A 10,957-nucleotide genomic window follows, 5' to 3' on the forward strand; every position below is an offset into this window, starting at 1 on the left:
GTTTATCTACAATGGAGTGTGTGTGTATGGGAACCCCTGCTGTGTGAGAACACACACACACACACACACACACACACACACACACACACACACACACACACACACACACACACACACACACACACACACACACACACACACACACACACACACACACACACACACACACACACACACACAGCAGACCTATACAAGCTTGCAAGGCGTTACATCCGCAGCGCCTTGTGAGCTTGTAGGTCTTAGAACAGGGGGTGGGCCACATGCGGCCCCCACCTTCACTTAATGTGGCCCTCAGTATATCAGAATACTGATATAATATTATTGGTTCCAGCTGTTTACAATTCCACATCATGGAAACATGACCCGCTTTAATAACAGCATAAATCAGTAGCTATACTTTGCTCGACACAAGTATAATTTGAATTGCATTTGAAATTACATAAAAAATGTAATTTCCAGGATTCTAATTAAAAAATAGATAAAAATAATTCAAGATTTCAATTCGAATATAGCAAAAAATAGCCGATCTACAAGCTCAAAACGCGTCGCAGCGCGACGCGTTTTGAGCTTGTAGATCGGCTATTTTTTGCTATTTTTAGCTATTTTTAGCTACGACAGTAATATATGGCCCTAGGGAGTGAGTGTGGAAATATAGTGGCCCTCTCCATCGTCAAAGTTGCCCAGCCCTGTCTTAGAATATGGATGGAGCTTGACGACGACACACAAACAAATGTGTCCACAACAAGCAGCCGAGGTGAAGAGGAACTTGGGCACGGTGGGTCACGGTGGGTCACGGTGGGTCACGGTGGGGCACGGTGGGGCACGGTGGGTCACGGTGGGTCACGGTGGGTCACGGTGGGGCACGGTGGGGCACGGTGGGTCACGGTGGGTCACGGTGGGTCACGGTGGGGCACGGTGGGTCGCTGGCTGAGGGAGGACATAAACAGGAAAGAGGGAACGGGCGCAATAAGTTGGAGTTAATGACGCGCTGGGCCTCACACGTACGCACACACACACACACACACAGGCACACACACACACAGGCACACACACACACACACACACAGGCACACACACACAGCACTGCTGATGAGCAGATTCACCTGTGAGCAGGAAAGGACAGAGAGAGAGAGAGAGAGATAGCGAGACTGTAGTGGGCAACAGCACAACAAGCAGCATACATACATGTACACCAGCATACGCATGGAAACACACACACACACACACACACACACAAGAGCTCGCGCACGCACACACGCACACTCACACACACAAACACGCACAAGCGAGGCGCGGAGGCTGTTGATGGTAATGGAAGGCAGGGGACATAAAAGCAGTCATCAAACAGACACTATCATGGCTGAATGCTCTCATAAATACAAGCTACGCAACAAACAGCAAGACAAGGGAGAACACATTGTTATAGTCAATGGATCTCCCATTACACACACACACACACACGCACACACACGCGCGCACACACACACAGCAACAGGCACATGCATGTGCACTGTGCAGACACAAACTCAGAAAAGCACATGCAGAGACATGCATGTCGACGTGCGTGCGTGTGCACGTAACAGAGAGAGAGAGAGAGAGAGGGGGAGCTGTTTGCAGAAAATGATCACATCAATCGAAGTGATAGATAAAAAGAGCGAAAGGAATTGATAAAGTGCCACAATTATTTGGAAGACGAATGGCTGAATTTGCTTTTGAAATTGGACCGCATCTCGGCCGCGATGGAACAGAACTCATCATCATCAAGAGCCTGTCGTTAGATTGCTTTCTGTCACCCGCCCCAATATCTGGAGCCCGGACAATTGGATCCATCTGGCAAATGGCACCAAATAGACCCACTCACACAACATCAGAGGTGATGTATAGTGACCACGCGTAAAACATATCACATTGTAAATGCACAATACATCACCGAGCCTCGATCGGCACCGCGACGTGAGGCGCGCCGTCACATCGTGCCCCGATGGTTGTTGTTGTTCAATAGAAGCGATATTAAATATATTACAAGGGGACATACTGTATACTGCAGGTAGTGTAAATGGGTCTAAAAGGCTGAGGTACACTTGGTTGCGCACCGCGCGGGTGTCGCGGGCAAGAAATAGACCATCCATGAGCAAGCCACACAACCGCATTATAGATCTGGCGTAAGGAGGGGAAAATGATGCCACAAAGCTGCATTAACGGATCAGAAGAGGGGGAAAAAGACGGCAATGCTTAAATGGCTCCAAATGAAGCCATTAATCAATATAATGTGTAGTCTATGTGTTGCGAATTGCGACGCATACCTGCGGTGGCTTTGAGCTCCACTTCAACCATACTGAGAAAGGCCGGGTTTTTTTTCCCCAAGAAAATAAAAACTCACCCCTGCAGTTTTCCAGAATCCCAGCACATTTTTGTATTATTTAAAAGGATATTTGCAAAGTTGCAACTCATAAAACTTGCACTATCATAGCACATAATTTATTTAAGCCCATATATCCCATGGGTTTTGTGCGTGCGTGGCGTGGCGTGCGTGCGTGCTTTCATGTCTATGTGCGTGCGCGAGCGTGCGTGTGTGTTGGTGTGTGTGTGCAGTGTGTGTGTGTGTGTGTGTTGTTATTCTCCTCGTAACGATGCATTGGTTAACACTGCATGAATATCTGAGCCACATAAAAATGGTAATGGACGAAACGAGGGGAGTGAGTGCGTGTGTATGGGGCCTACGGGGGGGGGGGGGGGGGGAGGGAGGGAATGTTGCTGAAGTGAGTCTAGCTGCTGTTTTTACACAGCGAGCAGAGAGGGAGAGTCTCTGAGTTTCACTGCACAGCGAGCAGAGAGGGAGGGTCTCTGAGTTTCACTGCACAGTGAGCAGAGAGGGAGAGTCTCTGAGTTTCACTGCACAGCGAGCAGAGAGGAGGGTCTCTGAGTTTCACTGCACAGCGAGCAGAGAGGGAGAGTCTCTGAGTTTCACTGCACAGCGAGCAGAGAGGGAGGGTCTCTGAGTTTCACTGCACAGCGAGCAGAGAGGGAGGGTCTCTGAGTTTCACTGCACAGCGAGCAGAGAGGGAGAGTCTCTGAGTTTCACTGCACAGCGAGCAGAGAGGGAGGGTCTCTGAGTTTCACTGCACAGTGAGCAGAGAGGGAGGGTCTCTGAGTTTCACTGCACAGTGAGCAGAGAGGGAGAGTCTCTGAGTTTCACTGCACAGCGAGCAGAGAGGGAGGGTCTCTGAGTTTCACTGCACAGCGAGCAGAGAGGGAGAGTCTCTGAGTTTCACTGCACAGCGAGCAGAGAGGGAGAGTCTCTGAGTTTCACTGCACAGCGAGCAGAGAGGGAGAGTCTCTGAGTTTCACTGCACAGCGAGCAGAGAGGGAGGGTCTCTGAGTTTCACTGCACAGTGAGCAGAGAGGGAGGGTCTCTGAGTTTCACTGCACAGCGAGCAGAGAGGGAGAGTCTCTGAGTTTCACTGCACAGCGAGCAGAGAGGGAGGGTCTCTGAGTTTCACTGCACAGCGAGCAGAGAGGGAGGGTCTCTGAGTTTCAGAGAGGGAGAGTGGAGTCTCTGGTTTTCACTGCACATGTCCGCAAACCACCAGAGATGGGATGGGATATTCATGGAGGGGGGGGGGGGGGGGGGGGTCTATAGTGTAGGCCACTGACTGAGTCTCTGATGACCCCCAAATTCATGTCTTTAGCTGCAGACCCCACCCAACCACCCCACCATCTGAAAAGGTTTTGTCAGAGACCCCCAGAAGAGGTGGTTTATGTTCAAATAAAAAATAAAAATATTAAAAAGTTTCCAAACATTTTCATTTTTATTTTAAATAGCAGATATAATAGCTCATCACAGCTGTGACCTTGTATAGATATTGTTGAATAGCCAACCTATAAGTGGATAAAGTGGTTAAAATCATTGTGATGCTACATTGACTATACTTCTGCTTCCCTTCTGCGCCATGAAGGACCCACATGGGGGCCCCTGGACCCACATGGGGGCCCCTGGACCCACATGGGGGCCCCCTGGACCCCACTTTAAGAACCACCGCTATAGTGAAGTGATGACGGGGGAATTACAAGCTGCTCACAAGAAAAGAAAAAAAGAAAAGATTGAGTGTATGTAGATAACTGTTGAGGGAGAAGACTCCGTCTGAGTGAGGGAACAGGGCCAACCAAGCCCTGAAGGATTAAGTACAGTTTCTATTGAATTGAATGGTACTAAATGTCTAACACGGCCAAGCTTTATTTGTCCCGAGTGAGGGCAGTGATAAAAAAGGATGGAGAGGGCGATAACTGGTACCAGTCCTTGGGCTGATATGATGTTAGCTGAACAGCCAAGCTGGTCAAGCTTGTTAGCACATTAAGAGCAACTCATTAACTGCCACATTTTCTCTACAACAGTCAGCTATCTTTAGCATTTTGTACTAACCTTTCAAGACCAACGGAACATTTCGCTCCATATGCAAACACCAAACATCCCAAAAGAAAGACAAGAGGGTCCACCCTCATCTGGGAAAAAGGGTGTCACCACTATAATGCTTTCTTTAGTTTTTGGAAGTGAAATATAGCTTTACTTTTCCCCTACCAAAAACAATGTCTGGAAACAGAAAGCAGAAACAACCCAAATCCTATATAAGACGGGGATGGGTTGGATTTGTTTAGACCACGTTATTTCCGGTTGAACTCTTCTTTGGAAGTCCTAGGATCACTCACAGGTTGCAGAAGCGCGCACTCTTATCGTACCACTGAAAACACCACATGAAGAACGATGGCAGTGGATTGAAAATGATGAATATACGGTATTCAATGACTCAAGTCTTGTATGATACACAGTATACTAGTGTACACACATGTACAGTATACACGTACTTACACATGAGCACACGCACATCACACATACAGTACACAGTTTTGAACCCATTTAGGCCAAAAATAGCAGACCTACAAGCAGATCTACAAGCTCATAGCACGTCACTCGGTGGCGCGCTATGAGCTTGTATATCTGCTATTTTTCAATAGCTAAATTATAACATAATGTTTAAAACACCAAAAGGGGTTCCAGCCCCAAAATGGGTTAAGAAGTGTTAATGCTGGTCACAAAGGTGTCAAAATATTGCACAGATGCAGTAAGTAAGTAATTAGCCTTCGGGGGGTATGGTGTATGGTATGTGCACATATAGGTCTGTAGCAGGGGGGCAGTCAGACAGATATTTTGTGAAGGCACTAAGGAAATCGTAGTTCATATAATGGCCTGTTGTGGCGCTGTCATTGGACCCAGAAAAACCCATAGCCCCATAGAAGTCCATGTATTTGGGCCCAACTTCACCTAGATTGTATTACCTTAACCCATTTTGGTGTCAGCATCATGTTATGCTTTAGCTATTGAAAAATAGCAGATCTACAAGCTCGTATCGCGCCACCGAGTGGCGCGATACGAGCTTGTAGGTCTGCTATCTTTGAAAAAAATCGAAGAACGACTGACATTTCTAGAATCTGATCTCAGGTCAGAATGGGTTCATCAGACCAGTGTGTGTCCGGCGGAAACCTCGTTATGAATCTGATCTCAGGTCAGAATGGGTTAATAAACATGGTCATGAATACTTTCTGCTTTCAGTCACTAGTTTAAAGTCTCATTTCTAATGTCATAATATTCTTTTTGGAAAATTATGGTCCCATTAATTAAATAAATGACCATAAAGTCGCGTGTGTTCTGAGGGGCGTGGCTACCGTTACAGTCTATGATCGGGATTCCCCTCCCACTCGAGTCAAAATAAAAACCAACGGAGAAGAAGGGGGGAAGTCCCGCCTCGTTGTCTGGGCCAGCCAATGGCCAGCTGGGCCAAAACGGAGCCAGCCAATGGCCAGCTGGGCCAAAACGGAGCCAGCCAATGGCCAGCTGGGCCAAAACGGATCTAGAAAGATGGCGACTTACAGTGCAGGAATAACAGGCTTCATTTTACGTACATGTTAGACCCGGGGAACGCTTTGTCCATATTTTTTACAGTCTATGGTCTGTAGTGAGGCAGCTTGATGTGCAAGTACACCCCCTGGACATGACGCAAACCCCAATCCAACCCTTGATGCTTATAGTGCCAAGCAGGGAGGCATTGGGTCCCATCATATTTTATAGTCTTTGTTGTGACCCCAACCTCCATGGTCTCAGGGTGGACACTCCAACCGCAGTTCCACTGAGCTGGTATGCCACAGATGTACCGTGTATACCAGGGGTTGGCAACTGGCGGCCCGGGGGCCACACACTTAATGTGGCCCTCAGTATCAGAATACTGATATAATATTGGTTCCAGCTGTTTACAATTCCACAACATGGAAACATGACCCGCTTTAATAACAGCATAAATCAGTAGCTACTTTGCTCAACACAAGTATAATTAGAATTTACATTTGAAATTACATTAAAAAAAATATTTCCAGGATTCTAATTAAAAAATAGATAAAAATAATTCAAGATTTCAATTCGAATATAGCAAAAAATAGCCGATCTACAAGCTCAAAACGCGTCGCAGCACGACGCGTTTTGAGCTTGTAGATCGGCTATTTTAGCTACGACAGTAATATATGGCCCTAGGGAGTGAGTGTGGAAATATAGTGGCCCTCTCCATCGTCAAAGTTGCCCACCCCTGGTGTATATACTATACACGTAACTGCAGGCACACAAGGCACTGTGGAGTTCTCCCCCCCCCCCCTGACTCATCAGGAAACACAGGACAATGTCTCAGATTGCTGTATGCATTATTCTGAAAGATGTTAGGCAAGTTAAAAAAAAAAAAAAAACTTTGAAAAAAACTTTTTATGTATTACATTTCTTAAGTCTACACATTTGTACTTCCTTACTGTCCTTCCACACAACCTCACAGCAGACTAAATGCTATTGTGACACCTCATCTGCACGGCATGGAACAAACTCCCACTGTGCGGTACTTCGACAGGCAGCCTCTGTAGACATTTTTAAAGCACACCCACTTCTACAACATTGCTTTAAATTGATCTTTAATTTGATCTTGTTATTCATGTCCTCACTGTATTGCATTACTGCTTGTTTTTTTAATGTTTATGCCTTGCTTTTCTTTTTTTTTCCTCCATTGCTCTGTAAAGCACTTTGAGCTGCATTTCATGTCAAGAAAGGTGCTATACAAATAAAGTTTTATTATTATTATTATTATTGGTAAATGTTATACCAGCAGTCTGTGGAACACGTCACACCAACATTTCACTGCTTGTAGGTGTATTAAATGAGTGACAAACAAACCCGATAAGGAATCTTGAATCTTATCTGTGCATTCGCAATATAACCCTCTAAACCAACATCGGGCCGCAGCTGCATTGGCAGTCCCTTGATTGGATAACCTCGGGGCAAAGACGAATGCTGATGATGTTGATGATGATGAGGTGATAATCTATACTGTATGTATTGTATTTTTGTACTCTAAACAGCTGTAGACGGCGCCCAAGGTAAGAGTTAAATTAATTGGGGGTAGGCAAAGAACATAAAAAACGCCCATCAAATGAAATTGTATAACCCATTCTGACCGGGCACCCATTTTGGTGTCGGCATCATGTTATGCTTTACCTATTGAAAAATAGCAGATCTACAAGCTCATATCGCGCCACCGAGTGGCGCGATACGAGCTTGTAGGTCTGCTATTTTTGAAAAAAATCGAAGAACGACTGACATTTTTAGAATCTGATCTCAGGTCAGAATGGGTTTAATCAGACCAGTGTGTGTCCGGCGGAAACCTCGTATGAATCTGATCTCAGGTCAGAATGGGATAATAATGAACTCAGGAGTGTGAATAGACGTGTGGGACCTCCGTGTTACAGAGGTTCACACAGACGTGTGAATAGACGTGTGGGACCTCCGTGTTACAGAGGTTCACACAGACGTGTGAATAGACGTGTGGGACCTCCGTGTTACAGAGGTTCACACAGACGTGTGAATAGACGTGTGGGACCTCCGTGTTACAGAGGTTCACACAGACGTGTGAATAGACGTGTGGGACCTCCGTGTTACAGAGGTTCACACAGACGTGTGAATAGACGTGTGGGACCTCCGTGTTACAGAGGTTCACACAGACGTGTGAATAGACGTGTGGGACCTCCGTGTTACAGAGGTTCACACAGACGTGTGAATAGACGTGTGGGACGTCCGTGTTACAGAGGTTCACACAGACGTGTGAATAGACGTGTGGGACCTCCGTGTTACAGAGGTTCACACAGACGTGTGAATAGACGTGTGGGACCTCCGTGTTACAGAGGTTCATGGATGACATCTGCACAGGCAAGGAGCGAGTGTTCTGACGGCGACATCGCACGAAGAACTGTCCCGATATGCATGGAGCGTCGGCCATTGCGTTGCGACGTAACTGGCTGACGCTCCATATCAGGACAGTTGAACGTTTTGAACCAATCAAATAACCAATAAAGAGCAGCGTTGTCATTGTATTTATCCATCTATGTACTGTACGTGTCTGTCATTCTGTATCGTTCGCTGAGGGCGCGGTGGTGTTGCTGTTCCCCTCCAGTTCCACACCAGCGAGTATTTGCATTGTTTCATCTGACCGATGATCATCATTCATCATCATCAAAAAACAACCGTCCACCCGATACAATCCGTGACAGTTTTCTTGTTTGTTCGTAGTATGCAGAAGGAAAGGAGAAAGGAGAATCACGCCCTCCTCTCCCCTGAAACAAACAGGAGGGGAGGAGGGAGAAACAGGAGGAGAGGTGGTGGCGAGCCATGAGTGATTCTGTTGACTTGTTTCTGTCACACATACAGTATACTGTGGTGTACAGTAACACAGCCGCGCGCACGTGCTGGGTCAGGGTCTAAGTGTACAGTGCGGCATTACCTGCTGAGACAGCTAATTAACCCATTCTGACCTGAGATCAGATTCATACGAGGTTTCCGCCGGACACACACTGGTCTGATGAACCCATTCTGACCTGAGATCAGATTAAAAAAAAATGTCAGTCGTTCTTCGATTTTTCAAAAAAATAGCAGACCTACAAGCTCGTATCGCGCCACTCGGTGGCGCGATATGAGCTTGTAGATCTGCTATTTTTCAATAGCTAAAGCATAACGTGATGCCGACACCAAAATGGGTGCCCGGTCAGAATGGGTTAAGCTTGACCACAGAACCGCACCTGTGTGGGTGCTGGGGGCACCAGGCCGAGGGGGGCAGCCACCTGTGTGGGTGCTGGGGGCACCAGGCCGAGGGGGGCAGCCACCTGTGTGGGTGCTGGGGGCACCAGGCCGAGGGGGGCAGCCGCACCGTACGGGACGTGAGGGAGGTACTGGAGGATGGAGGTTGGTCCGTCATGGGGGGACCTACAGTGAGAGGCACACAGTGTGCATGCTCTGTAAACCGTTGGGCTTCCCTCCTCTATATCCCAGCATGAAATGCCTCAAACCTGATGTCGCTGCCGTCGGGCAGAAAGCAATTAACACCCTACTTAACTCACTGACCGCCATCTTAGTGATGGCCCAGAGCGGCGCACTTTGCCATGCATATCAAATCAAGTTTGTTTTTTTGGTATAAAAAGAAGAATCCGAGATATTTACGTTCTAAGAATCTGCGTCCCCCATATAGACAGCATAAGACCAGAGGTTTTTCTATTTCCGTCTTTTTCAGGTTTTTGTCACCGAGTCTTATACAGGACGCTAATATCAACCATAATCAATTGTTATTAAAAAAAGGCGTCCAAAGGCGATCTGGCCGATAAATGAGATAATCATGTACCCCCCTCCTAATAACTGCATTGGTTCGTCTAAAATAGCCTGTATCTACAAGCTTTGTAGACCGGCCCAGAATAGGGACACTATAGGGTTCATTAATTATGTTCTCACTCCTCCATTAGTTCCTCCATTTAGACTAATCTACAAGCCCCCCCTCCACTGACATCATTAGCTCTCACAACAAGCTGCGGCCAGCCACGTGGGGACAGGGGCCCTTTCCTCTGCGTTAACCAGCGCCCCCCTCCCCCTCCCCAGCCACGTGGGGACAGGGGCCCTTTCCTCTGCGTTAACCAGCGCCCCCCTCCCCCTCCCCAGCCACGTGGGGACAGGGGCCCTTTCCTCTGCGTTAACGAGCGCCCCCCTCCCCCTCCCCAGCTGCACCTATATGGGCCTTGTTGTCTTGTTGCAACCCCATCTCCAAAACGACGCCCCCCCCCCACACCCCCCCCCCCCCACCCAGCCAGTTTGTCGTATTTCTATTATGTTCTTTCTTTTTTTTAAGGAAGTGAGGCGGATAGGGTACAGATAGAGGCATGTGATTGAGGTTTTGTTTTAGTTTCTGTCATTAGAAGACAGTGGTGGAGGCTCATGGGAGGCTACTATAGGGAGGCTCATGGGAGACGAGGGGAAGGAGGCTGGGCCATTTGAGCCGGATGTTTTCTTTTGGGATGTGCATGAAGGGAGCTGGGGATCAAAGGCACAGGGGGAATGGGATAAGACAGGGTGGCTGCATGAGGCCTTTGGCTATACCTGTTTGCATGCGTGCACGCACGCCATGCACGCACGCACGCACGCATTTTCACTCTATTTCCACTGCCGTCCTATAAAGCGTGCACACGCATGTTAGTGCGGGTGGGATAGAGATTGCATTGTGATCACAGGTTGCATATGGTGACAGGGAGCTCATGCAGCGGTTGGCTGGCTGGGAGCAGCAGGGGCTTGTGGGTAGGTAGGGAGGGAGGGAGGACACAGCTCTACCACCTGGGGTTTGAGCTGAAGATGAAACGCACGCACGGTCCCTTCAGTACAGGCATCCCCGGGGGGCGTTGTTTTCTGAGGCAGCGGTGGCTCAGCGGTAGAGTGCCTGGATGGTAACCGTAAGGTTGCCAGTTCGAACCCGGGCTCCCCCAGAGTTACTGTCGAAGTGTGCTTGAGCAAGACACTGAACCCCTAATTGCTCCCGATGTGCTAGTTGGTGCCTTGCATGGTTTC

General features: G+C 47.9%; 1 pseudogene across 1 annotated transcript in view; it reads right to left on the bottom strand.

Annotated features, from left to right (window-relative positions):
* LOC310877153 (CUGBP Elav-like family member 4) overlaps positions 1 to 2,334 on the bottom strand; it is a 94,407-nt pseudogene extending 92,073 nt beyond the window's left edge. The window contains exons 1-2 of the transcript in view: positions 2,304 to 2,334; positions 895 to 927 (exon numbers count right to left, since the gene is read on the bottom strand). The product of the transcript in view is annotated as a CUGBP Elav-like family member 4 (transcript). The remainder of the gene's footprint in view (positions 1 to 894; positions 928 to 2,303) is intronic.
* Positions 2,335 to 10,957: the final 8,623 nt, after the last annotated feature.

Source organism: Protomyctophum parallelum, assembly GCF_964188405.1.
Source record: "Protomyctophum parallelum genome assembly, chromosome: 2".
NCBI classification, from domain to species: domain Eukaryota; kingdom Metazoa; phylum Chordata; class Actinopteri; order Myctophiformes; family Myctophidae; genus Protomyctophum; species Protomyctophum parallelum.